The sequence below is a fragment of the Tupaia chinensis genome, unplaced genomic scaffold (genome assembly GCF_000334495.1).
Source record: "Tupaia chinensis unplaced genomic scaffold, TupChi_1.0 Scaffold148234_1, whole genome shotgun sequence".
Classification (NCBI taxonomy): domain Eukaryota; kingdom Metazoa; phylum Chordata; class Mammalia; order Scandentia; family Tupaiidae; genus Tupaia; species Tupaia belangeri.
In genome coordinates, this window is record NW_006208084.1 from 713,888 (window position 1) to 723,858 (window position 9,971).

Genomic DNA, 9,971 nt, shown 5'->3' on the forward strand with positions numbered 1-9,971 from the left:
CTTCGTGGGCAGCTGACGGGGAAAATTCCTGGGGGACAGCCTCGACACTGAGGCTCCGAGCTGGGAGGCTGTTTCTGGCTCCCTGCACCAGGCGTACCTGCCACTAGTGAGCCAGACACATCCCTATGAGCCTGGGACTCGGGCCAGGGCAGCCCCCGCCACCCCAACCTGCTCGCTCTGGCTGGCCTCTGCCCCCATCGCCCATACCCCGGTCCCACAAAGAGACAGGCGTGTGCACCCAGAACGAACCCTGGAGAATGACCACAGCCAGCGCCGGTGTCTGCTGCTGAATAAATCATGATGGAGCCCAATCAAGCTTCTTCCCCCAGGAGCCGTCTCTGCTTCGCAGATGCTCTCCCCTCCCAGGAAGCCAGGTGGCATGTATGTGACCCTTCAACAGATGGCAAGCAGGGCCAACCTTCCACATGGCTGGGCTTACGTTTCCCCAGCTGGAACCCACATGGAGCCCGGGCAAAGTGCCCCCATGGCTGAGCTCCGAACCCTCTACCTTGCCTGCTGGCTGCGCCCTCTCCTGGACCCAAGGCCCTGGGAGCTGGGACGTGTCTCCTTGCTCATCAGCTTCTCTCTCCATCTTTGTGTCCTCAGGCCTCAGCGTAAACCCTCCATCAGAGAGAAAGAAAGGACGAGTAATAGACGTATTATTCTCCACGATGAAAGCCTGGTATCTCCAGATCTCTTCAGTTCATCGAATCGCTATTTAAGAAGCCCTCGAGCCAGTGTATCTCCTATTCCATCTTTTCTTTTGGGATCCTTGTCTAAAATGCCTTGGGAGCAGATTCAACTCAATTCTAAAAAAGATAGTTATTGGCTGACATGGGTGAATAAATGAGTCTTTTGATGACCTGTTTTTGCCCTGGGTTCTTGTTTCAAGCTGACGAGGCATTGCATTGACCTGATCATTCCTGTTATAAGATGACCTTTAGAAGGTAACATATTTCCATGCAGAGAAATTCAGTTAAACTCTGTAACTTACTCTGGATATCACATATTCTCAGACCAAAAGTAACAAAATCTGAGAAGACCAGATAAGAAAGAGCTGGGGGATTAATTACTCTTCTTGCTTGAGTGCTGCAGGGGGATGGGCACGATTCATTTTCTCAAGAAAGAGGGAGGATGAGAGAAGAGAGAGCAATACAGACAGAAGAAGAGGAGGCAAGGGGCAGAGGGGGGACCATCCAGGGAGTGGATGGGGGTTCCTTCTCCCACCCACAGGAACCGGGCTTTGGGGCCAGCTGAGAGTGCCAAGGGTGGCTGCAGCGTGCTGGCTCAGCTGGTTCCCACGTGCACCCGACCTTCCCTTCTCGAGGGCGTCTCTGTTCATCAAACCCTCTGATGCTCCAACCTCGAGGCTGCAGGAGAGCAGGAGGGTTGCCCTGTTTTATCCAGAATCTCGACATCCTCCCCAAGGGCTCACCCACCTGGGCTGGTGTCACCTGCGGCAGCTGATCTGGCTTGGTGTGGCACCGGTGGTTAGGGGTGAGGTGCTGGAGCCACACCTGAGTTCTTCCACGAGGCAGCTGTGGCGTTGAGTCCTGTTATGCACCCTCTCTGGACCTCTGCTTCCACGCTGGCAGATGGGAGCATGGCACGCCCCCTCAGGGGGTCACATGAGCATGCAGAGGTTAGGGATGTTGGCCAAAGTTTTGGTGCTGGCTTTGTTTTGCTTTTAGAGGTTTTTTTTTTTTTTTTTTTTTTCCAGGCGTGCACTTGCTGGAGAGAAAGAGAGACAGTGAGAGAGAGAGAAATCACCCTCCAGGGAAGATGGCCATACCGCAATCCCTTCTCCATTCTCCTGGGATCTTGGATACACACGTGCATATACTTGACGTGATTTTTAAGCGACTGGGTCCAGGACCCAAACTGCAGTCAGTCTGTGGGAGTCCAGCGCCTTAACCACCATGCCACTTGCCAGCCCTGAGTCAGATAACATTTTTTAAAAAGAATTATTTATTTATGGGACCAGCAGTAGGTGTAGTGGCTATGTTGCTGGACTCCCATGTAGTTGTACACACGTGCATATACTTGACGTGATTTTTAAGCGACTGGGTCCAGGACCCAAACTGCAGTCAGTCTGTGGGAGTCCAGCGCCTTAACCACCATGCCACTTGCCAGCCCTGAGTCAGATAACATTTTTTAAAAAGAATTATTTATTTATGGGACCAGCAGTAGGTGTAGTGGCTATGTTGCTGGACTCCCATGTAGTTGACCGTGGTTCGAGTCCCAGAATTGGTGGCTTAAACTCATGCTGAGCACGGGTGCATGCGTGCCCAAGATCCTGAGAGGAGAATGGAAGAGAAGGGATTGAGGCAAGGTCATCCCCCATAGGGGGGTTATTTCTCACTTTCTGTATCTCTGTCTCTCTCTCTCTGTCTTTCTGTGAGCACAAGCTCTCTATAGCAAAAAGTCTCAAAAAAAAAAGAATTATTTATTTATTATCATTATTTTTCAATTTTGATGAGAGAGAGAGAGAGAGAGCAAGCCTCCAGTTCTGGAACTTGAACCGCAGTTGGCCATGTGGGAGTCCAGTGCCTTTAACCACCACGCCATCTGCCGGCCCCCAAATTACATTTCTATCTTCCCTTTACAGAGGAGCAAGCTGAGACACAGTGATGGGAAATAACTGTTTCAAGATCACACAGCTGGTTAGTGGCGGAGCTGAGATTCAAACCCAGGCATTCTGGCTCCAGACACTGGGCTTTTACTCTAACTACCGTTTCTCTGGGCTCAATCAAACTTAACATCTCTATTCATTTCCCAGGCATGTGGCGGTTGTTTCATCCCAACTCATTTCCCGGCCCCTCCCCCAGGGCCCTTGTGCAGAATTGAAATCCATCCTCTAGCAGCTACTCATCTGTCCCTGGGAACTGTCTCTAAGCGTCTCATCCCCCGCCTTGTCACAGCCATTCTGCTGCTTGACGATCAATGAGCTGGTTTCCCGTGAACCTCTTCTGCAGGCCAACCTTGCCCTGCCCCCAGGAGGGACCCTCCCAGGGTGATCGTTCATGAACGTGCACAGACAACCCTCTGCTTGCCGGTCACGGGGTTGGGCGCTAAATGCATCTGCTCTCTTGCCTCTCCCCTCCCAGTGGGCAGACGCCTCTCCGTGGGACTCTCCCCAGGTTTACTCTACCTGCTAAATGCTGGGGCCTAGAAATCAACTCAGCACTGCTCTGCGCCTCCATGGCTACCCTGGGCAGTGTGTGAGTCAGTGATTACTGTCCCTTGTGGCAGAAGAGGCCACTGAAGCCCAGCGAAGAGAAGTGACTTGCCCAAGGCCACGCAGCAAATTCACGAAGGAGTTGGTCTGGAACTCAGGCCGCCCCTTCCCGGGTGTCATAAACTCACATCTGGTCTTAGCCTCCTGATTCTCAGGGTGATGCCCTCCTTGGGTTGAGGGGGAGGGGAGCAGGAGCTTTTGAGGGAAAGGGAGGTGGGACCAGCTAGCCCTTGGGCCCCTCCTGTCTTTATATCCACCACCTGTGATTTGGGAGACCCTCCTGGTAGAGACAAAACTACCCACTGCTCTCCTACCCCTGCCTCGGTGGACCTAGGGGGTCACCTGATGCCCTCCCCCAGTCTGAAAACCATGAAAGCTAAAAAAATGTCCCTGAGAAGTTAAAATTAGTTTTCTGCCGTCTTCTGCCCCAGAAAGAGCTCACAGATCACCTGGAAGGAATGATTTCCTTTCTGGGATCCGAGGGGGTGCTGGCAGGGGGTGTACCTGTCCAGGCTCAAGGGCTGTTTTTCTCCCTGTCCCCTCACCCACCCCCCCACAGAGGAGGCCTAGCGCTTTGTTCTATTTTAATACTAAAAGCCAAGAGAGCGCCATTTCCGCTGCAGGCCTGGTCCCCACCATGATGGTGTCAGGAGACGCTGGGGCTCTGCATGGGGCCTGGAGCCGGGGTCATACTGCTAGACAATTCAGGCCACTCCAGGCACAGTGACAAGAAGACAAGAACAGAGGGCTGCCCGGAAGGGGAAGGAGCTCTGGGCTCCAGGGCGCAGTCCCTGGCCCTGCCCTGACTCCCTGTGGACTTTGAGATCCTTCCTTCCCCGGTGGGGCCTCGGTCCCCTCATCTGCAACGTGGGCTTTCCAGATCCTTAGTGGGTCAGGCGGGATGGATGCTCTCTGCTGTGTAGACGCACAGCAAGGGCCAAGTGTGTAGAGTCAGGGGCCCGTGTAACTACCCTGTCACTAGCACACGTTCTAGCCCAGTGACTGAGGCCGGCCGGGAAAGGGAAAGGGAAAGGGAGCCACTGGTGTCCGAGCCTCTGCCTTGGTGGCCAGAGGGCCTGCCGCTTTCCACACGGGCCATCTGCCTGCGTTGTACGAACTCAGCTGTGCCTTTGCACGTGCAAGACCATGTCCAGGACTGTTCAGAGAAGCAACCCCAGCTCCACAGCCCTGCCCCCAGCCGGAAGCCCTGGAGCCCCTCCTAGGAGCAGGGTCCCCAGAGCCCCCTGTCATGGCCCCCACCCCTGCCAGTGCATCTGCATTCCGACACCTGGAGCAGCAGGAGTGCGCTTGGCCCCCACCCCTCACACGCTGGAACTTCCCCCAGAGCCAGCAGAGGGAGCAGGGGATGGAGTTTCCATAGCAACGCTGGGTTTCTCATTCATGGCACATAAAATACTAAGCCAGGTTGGTGAGGTGCAGTCCCTCTTTGGAGAGGGTTCTCCCCTCCTTCTCCACCTTCGCCATTGTGCCCTTGCAAGGTCCCATCCAGACAAGGAAAGCTGGGGGAGGGGCCACGGACACACCAGGACCCATCGGGCTTTTAAACTCCTCAAGGACTGAGGGTGCCCCAGCAGTGTATGACCCTAGACAGAGGCAGGGGAGGAGAGGGAGGGGATGGGAGGAGGTGGAAGGGAAGGGGAGGGGAGAGGAGGGAAGACAAGGTTGTCTCCACACACACACAACCTCACCCTGGGCACCCTGGGAGAGAGCTGCCCACAAAGACTGACTCGCGTCCATGCTCCGGTTGGCCGTGGGCACACAGCAAATCTGGCTGTCATTGCGGTCAAGGGCCTGGCCTTCAGGGTCGGCTAGATCTGAGCAGCAGTCCAAGCCCTGGCCCAGATCTGACGTGTGGCCTCTGTTCTCTGAGCTTCAGTTTATTTCTCTGGAAAATGGGAGACACCAGAGACTCCGCCCCTGGATGCAGTGCTCAGTATTTCCGAGAGCTACAAAATGATGTTTTCTTAGTGCTGTGTTGTTATTACTGTTGTTATAAATAATAACACGGAAATGCAAACACCTCAGCCTGGCAGCACCCATTTCACTCCTGTCACTCGCTCTCCCGTCACTCACGAACCCTCTTCCCAGCCAGGACAGCCACCCAGCTCCCAGCCTTGGGTTTAGCTGAATTAGCAGGGGCCATATTCCTGAGAGGCACAGACCCACCCCTCACTCAGTCTGCTCACGTGCCTGCTCCTGTCGGAAGTACCTTCAACACAGCGCCCTGCTCAATCCTCCCGTCAACCAGCCCGCCCGACCCTCCCCCACACCCACTGTCAGGGATCTCCCCAGCCCACCTTGCCCCTCCTGAGCTCGCTGGTTCCTGGATCCCAGCTCTGCTGCCCATAGACGCCACAGAGCCTGGGATTGGGGGCTTGTACTGTCCTTCAGGAGGGACCACCATCCACAGCTCTCTTGGGCCAGCACACAAGTTCTGTTGCCACATCCTGGGTCCTGTTCACTGTGCCGAGAACGAACACACAGGAGAGCACCCAGTCGATACTTAAGAGACCATTGTTAGAGATGCTCGCTGCTCTCTCCCTCCTGAAGCCTAACACCAGGGGAAGTAAGTATCATTGTTACGCCCATTTTACCGGTGAGAAAGCTGAGGCTTGCAGAAGCTGAAGGATCCACTTAAGGTCACACACCTTGAAAAAGATAGAGTTCGAATTTGAAATCAAAGCCCTTATGGAAGTAACCAGGTGAATAGCATTATCTGCCTGCACCAAACTCCTTCCTGAGGAGGAAGCCGTCTCTCTGCTAGAGGGTGACACAGGAGCCCAAGGGGCCAGGAAGCTAAGTACCCAGGGCAAAGCTGTCAGGGGCACCTGCTGCACACCGGGTGCTGCCCTGAGTGCCTCCCGTCCCCCGCCGTTGATTAGCTCAGTTAATCCTCCCAGCACCACTGCGGGGGGGTGTTAGTATTAGTTCTATTTTGGAGATGATGAAATTCAGGAACAAGCAGTTATGAAGCTCTCCTGAGGCCACACAGCAGTGAGCAGAGGTGGGATCCAAATCAAGTGGGCTGGCTCCAGAGCCCAGGCTTTCCACCCCTCTGTTAACAGGCTGCACTGTTTTGCATAAGCTGCGGAGTGGAGATTGCGGTTCTGCTCCTGAGAGGAGGAGCAGAGGAGAGACGCTGGCGATCAGTGTGGACAGGTGATATGAAAAAGCCATCAGAATGGGTTAAGATGAGCTAATGTGGGTGAACAGCCAGTGACAACCTCCAATGGTAGGTGGCCGAGAGGCCTTTTCCATGCTACCTTAGAAAGTTTCTAGTTGTTATAACCGAATACTTGAGACTGGGTAGCTTATAAAGAACAGAGGTTTATTTAGCTGACAGTTCTGGAGGCTGGGAAGTCCAATATCAAGGTGCCAGCATCTGGTGAGAACCTTCTTGTTATGCCATAATATGGCATAGGGCATCACATGGAGAGAGGCAAGAGTGTGTGTGCTCGGGTCTCTCTCCCTCTTCTTCAAAAGCCTCCGGTCCCATCATGGGGGCCCCACTCTAATTGCCTTACCTAAGTCTAATTACTCCCAGAGGCTCACCTCCAAATACCATCACCATAGGAATTTGAGGATTACATTTCAACATGAGTTCAGGAGGGGACAAACATGTAAACCACAGCAGACATGTAGCATGTATGTTGAAGTTACTTGCATCTCTGTGATAGAAACCATGTGTTCTGGGACCAGCAGATGGTATAATGGTTATGTCACTGGATTCCCACATAGTTGTGTGCGGTGTGAGTCCTGGACTCCGTGGCTTAAAACTCACACCAGGCGTATGTGTGTGCATGCCCCAAATCCCAAGAGGGGAACAAAAGTGAAGTGATTGCAGTGTGACCATACCTCTTGGGGAGTGATTTCTTGCTTCCTGTCTCTCTCTATCTCTCCGGTGAGCACACACACCCTGCAGCAAAACTCTCTCAAAAAAATGTTTTTAAAAGAAACCCTGTGTTCTCCCTGTTCCCCTCCTCCTGCCAAATCTTCAGTGAAGTGTTTTGCCCTAATGCCTGTCCGCCTTGTAAGGGTGGGGCAGGAGAAGGAGAGACTTCCAGCGGACAAAGAAAATTCTTTTTAATGGGAAAGGGAATTGCTATTAAAAAAAAAAATGTATAGGGGCAAGATGGTGGGAGTAAAACACAGCTCTCTAACCCTACATGGCTGACCCATGCAGGAAGGTTCTAGGTTCAAGCCCAGAGACTGGGCTTGAGTATGCCAGGCATATGCTGAACCCCTATCCAGGGTCAGCTGAGGCAGAGGGGAGACACAACATCAGGACCTGTTGGGGGTGCTGTTTTCCTGTCTGTCTCTCTTGTGCATGTGTGCACTCATGGGATAAATAAATAAATGTTAAGAAACTCAATAAAGCTCACCTTTCCCTGCCTCTCGCGCACTCATACACCCACGCACGCACATGTGCGCTCTGGTACAACTCCTGTCTTCTGCGGCCCATTTTGCAGTCTTCATCATACTTGATCTGAAGAATGGTCAGAAAGAAAGCAGCAGGGACTCTCAGGCCAAGAAGATGGAGCGAGAGAAGGAGACGGTTTGAAAGCCTGGCAGGTGCGGAGCAAAGAGCAGTGAGGATGTGAAGAAGAACTGGCAAGACAAAGAGGAATGCCCTGAGGATGCCGCCAAGAAATAGACCGAGATCGTCTTCAGCTTGTTCTGAAAAATAAAAGTAAAGATTGCAGTTACTTTTTAATTCCCTTAGTAGACTGACGGTGCAGCCTGAATACAACTCCAGCCCGGAGGTGGACCATGGGAGACCTCTGCTTGATAAAAGATGACAGCAGAAAACGAGGCAGGAAGCCTGTGTCATGACTGGTGCAAGATGAAGACAGTACAAAAGAGAAGCCATCATCTAGAGATAGAGGTGACCTTGAAAACAGGAGTCCCTGGGCCAAGTGCGGAGGCTAAGTCACTTGATCCTACATAGCCAGCTGAATGCTTCGAGTCCCAGACCTGGCAGCTTAAAAATCATGCTGGTAGCATGTACATGAATATCCAAAATCCCAAGAGGAGAATGGGGAAGAAGGGATTGTGGCATGGCCATTTCCCCAGGAGGGAGCAATTTCTCATTTTCCGTTTCTGTGACTCTCTCTTTCTCTGGTGAGCACACGTGCCCTATAGCAGAAACAACAATGACAACAGAACAGGGGTCCCTACCTTCTCCCCAGATCACAGAAATGTTTAATGTAGATTCCATGGGGGCATAGGATTGGAAGAGTTTGTACTCATTGTTTTCTTTCTTTTCCTTTCTCTTTTTTTCTTTTTCTTTCTTTCTTCTTTTTTTTTTAAGTTTATTTATTTCTTGAGACAGAAATAAAAAACAAGCACTATGAACAGGGTCTCACACTACAATCCGCCCTCTCCAGCCTTTCAGTCAGCCAGGATGGCGGCACGCACTGGCACACGCAGGTCAACCTGGGAACCAAACCCTGGTCTTCCACATGGCTTCCAGCACTGCAGAGCACTGCAGAACTGCTGCACCACCACAGCTGGGCCCATGCTGATAATATTTTTAAGGCCCTCAAGGGGACAGGAAGGCTCTGATATTTGAATCACATAGAAATTATTGATCACTTGAAAAAGTGCCAAGAAAACCTGAGGCTCCCACCCACACCCCCTGCCAGCTAGCAACTGATGAATAATCTAGAGTAAAACGTTCTTCTAGCTGCCCATGGCTGGAGGAGCTTGTTGGTCTGTTAGAGCATCCACGCCTGCAACAGGGACGCTGCTGTCCATCCTAGACATGTCGAGTTCCTTCTGCAAGCCCAGTGTCCGGGAGGCTGGCTGGACTCTCCTCCACTCATTTTCTTGGTTATTTCCAGTTCTAGTTATTTGTAAACCAGACATTTCTAACCTACAGGTTACCCGACCAGCTGAGTCCTTGATGCCAAGGCTGCTCCTCCTTCGACATCTGTTACCCAAGAGCCCTGAAAGGGATCTCTCTAATCAGATGAGATGACAGGAGGCCGCCAAGTAGGACTACACTCGCTCTGGGGCACTGCCTCGCCAAGCCCTCTGTGAATGTCGATTGTGCGACCGCGAGAGATGACATCACATCTTTGTCATCTCTTACCCCGGTGGCCTTGCCAATCAGATCAGGCAACGAAACCTTGCTGAGACGTCGCCATTCCCCTGGCTGCCCAGGCCAAAAAGGCTAAAAGTTGTCCTTGACTCTGGTCTTGCCTTTTCTCCACGCATCCAAATTGTCCCCAGATCCTACTAAATCTGTCATAGGTCACCACCACCATGGCCTAGTTTCCACTGTCTTAGCCATGGTCATTTCTCACCTAGACAACCTCGTGCCTCCACTCCTGGCCCCCTACTTTTCATTCTGCAGGCAAAGTTGAGGTATTCCTTTTAAAACGGAGATCAGATCCTGTCCCCCATCCAGTGGCTCCCCTTCATCTTCAGCTGAACCCCCAAATCTGCACTGTACCCTGGAAGGCCCTGCCCACCTTTCCGCCCTCTCCCCTACTCTCTCCCTCTGCCTCACCCTCAGCAGACCTCCTCTGGTCGTGAATTCAGAGAGCTCCTCTCTCTTCCAGGCCTTGCATTTGTCACTTCTCTGTCTGGAAAGTTCTTCCCCCAGAGGCCTCCACTGCTCACTCCCTTATTTCATGTGAGGTTTTGCAAACATCACCTCCTAATTTTTTATTTTATTAGTATTTTTATTTTAGGTCTTTGCCATAAG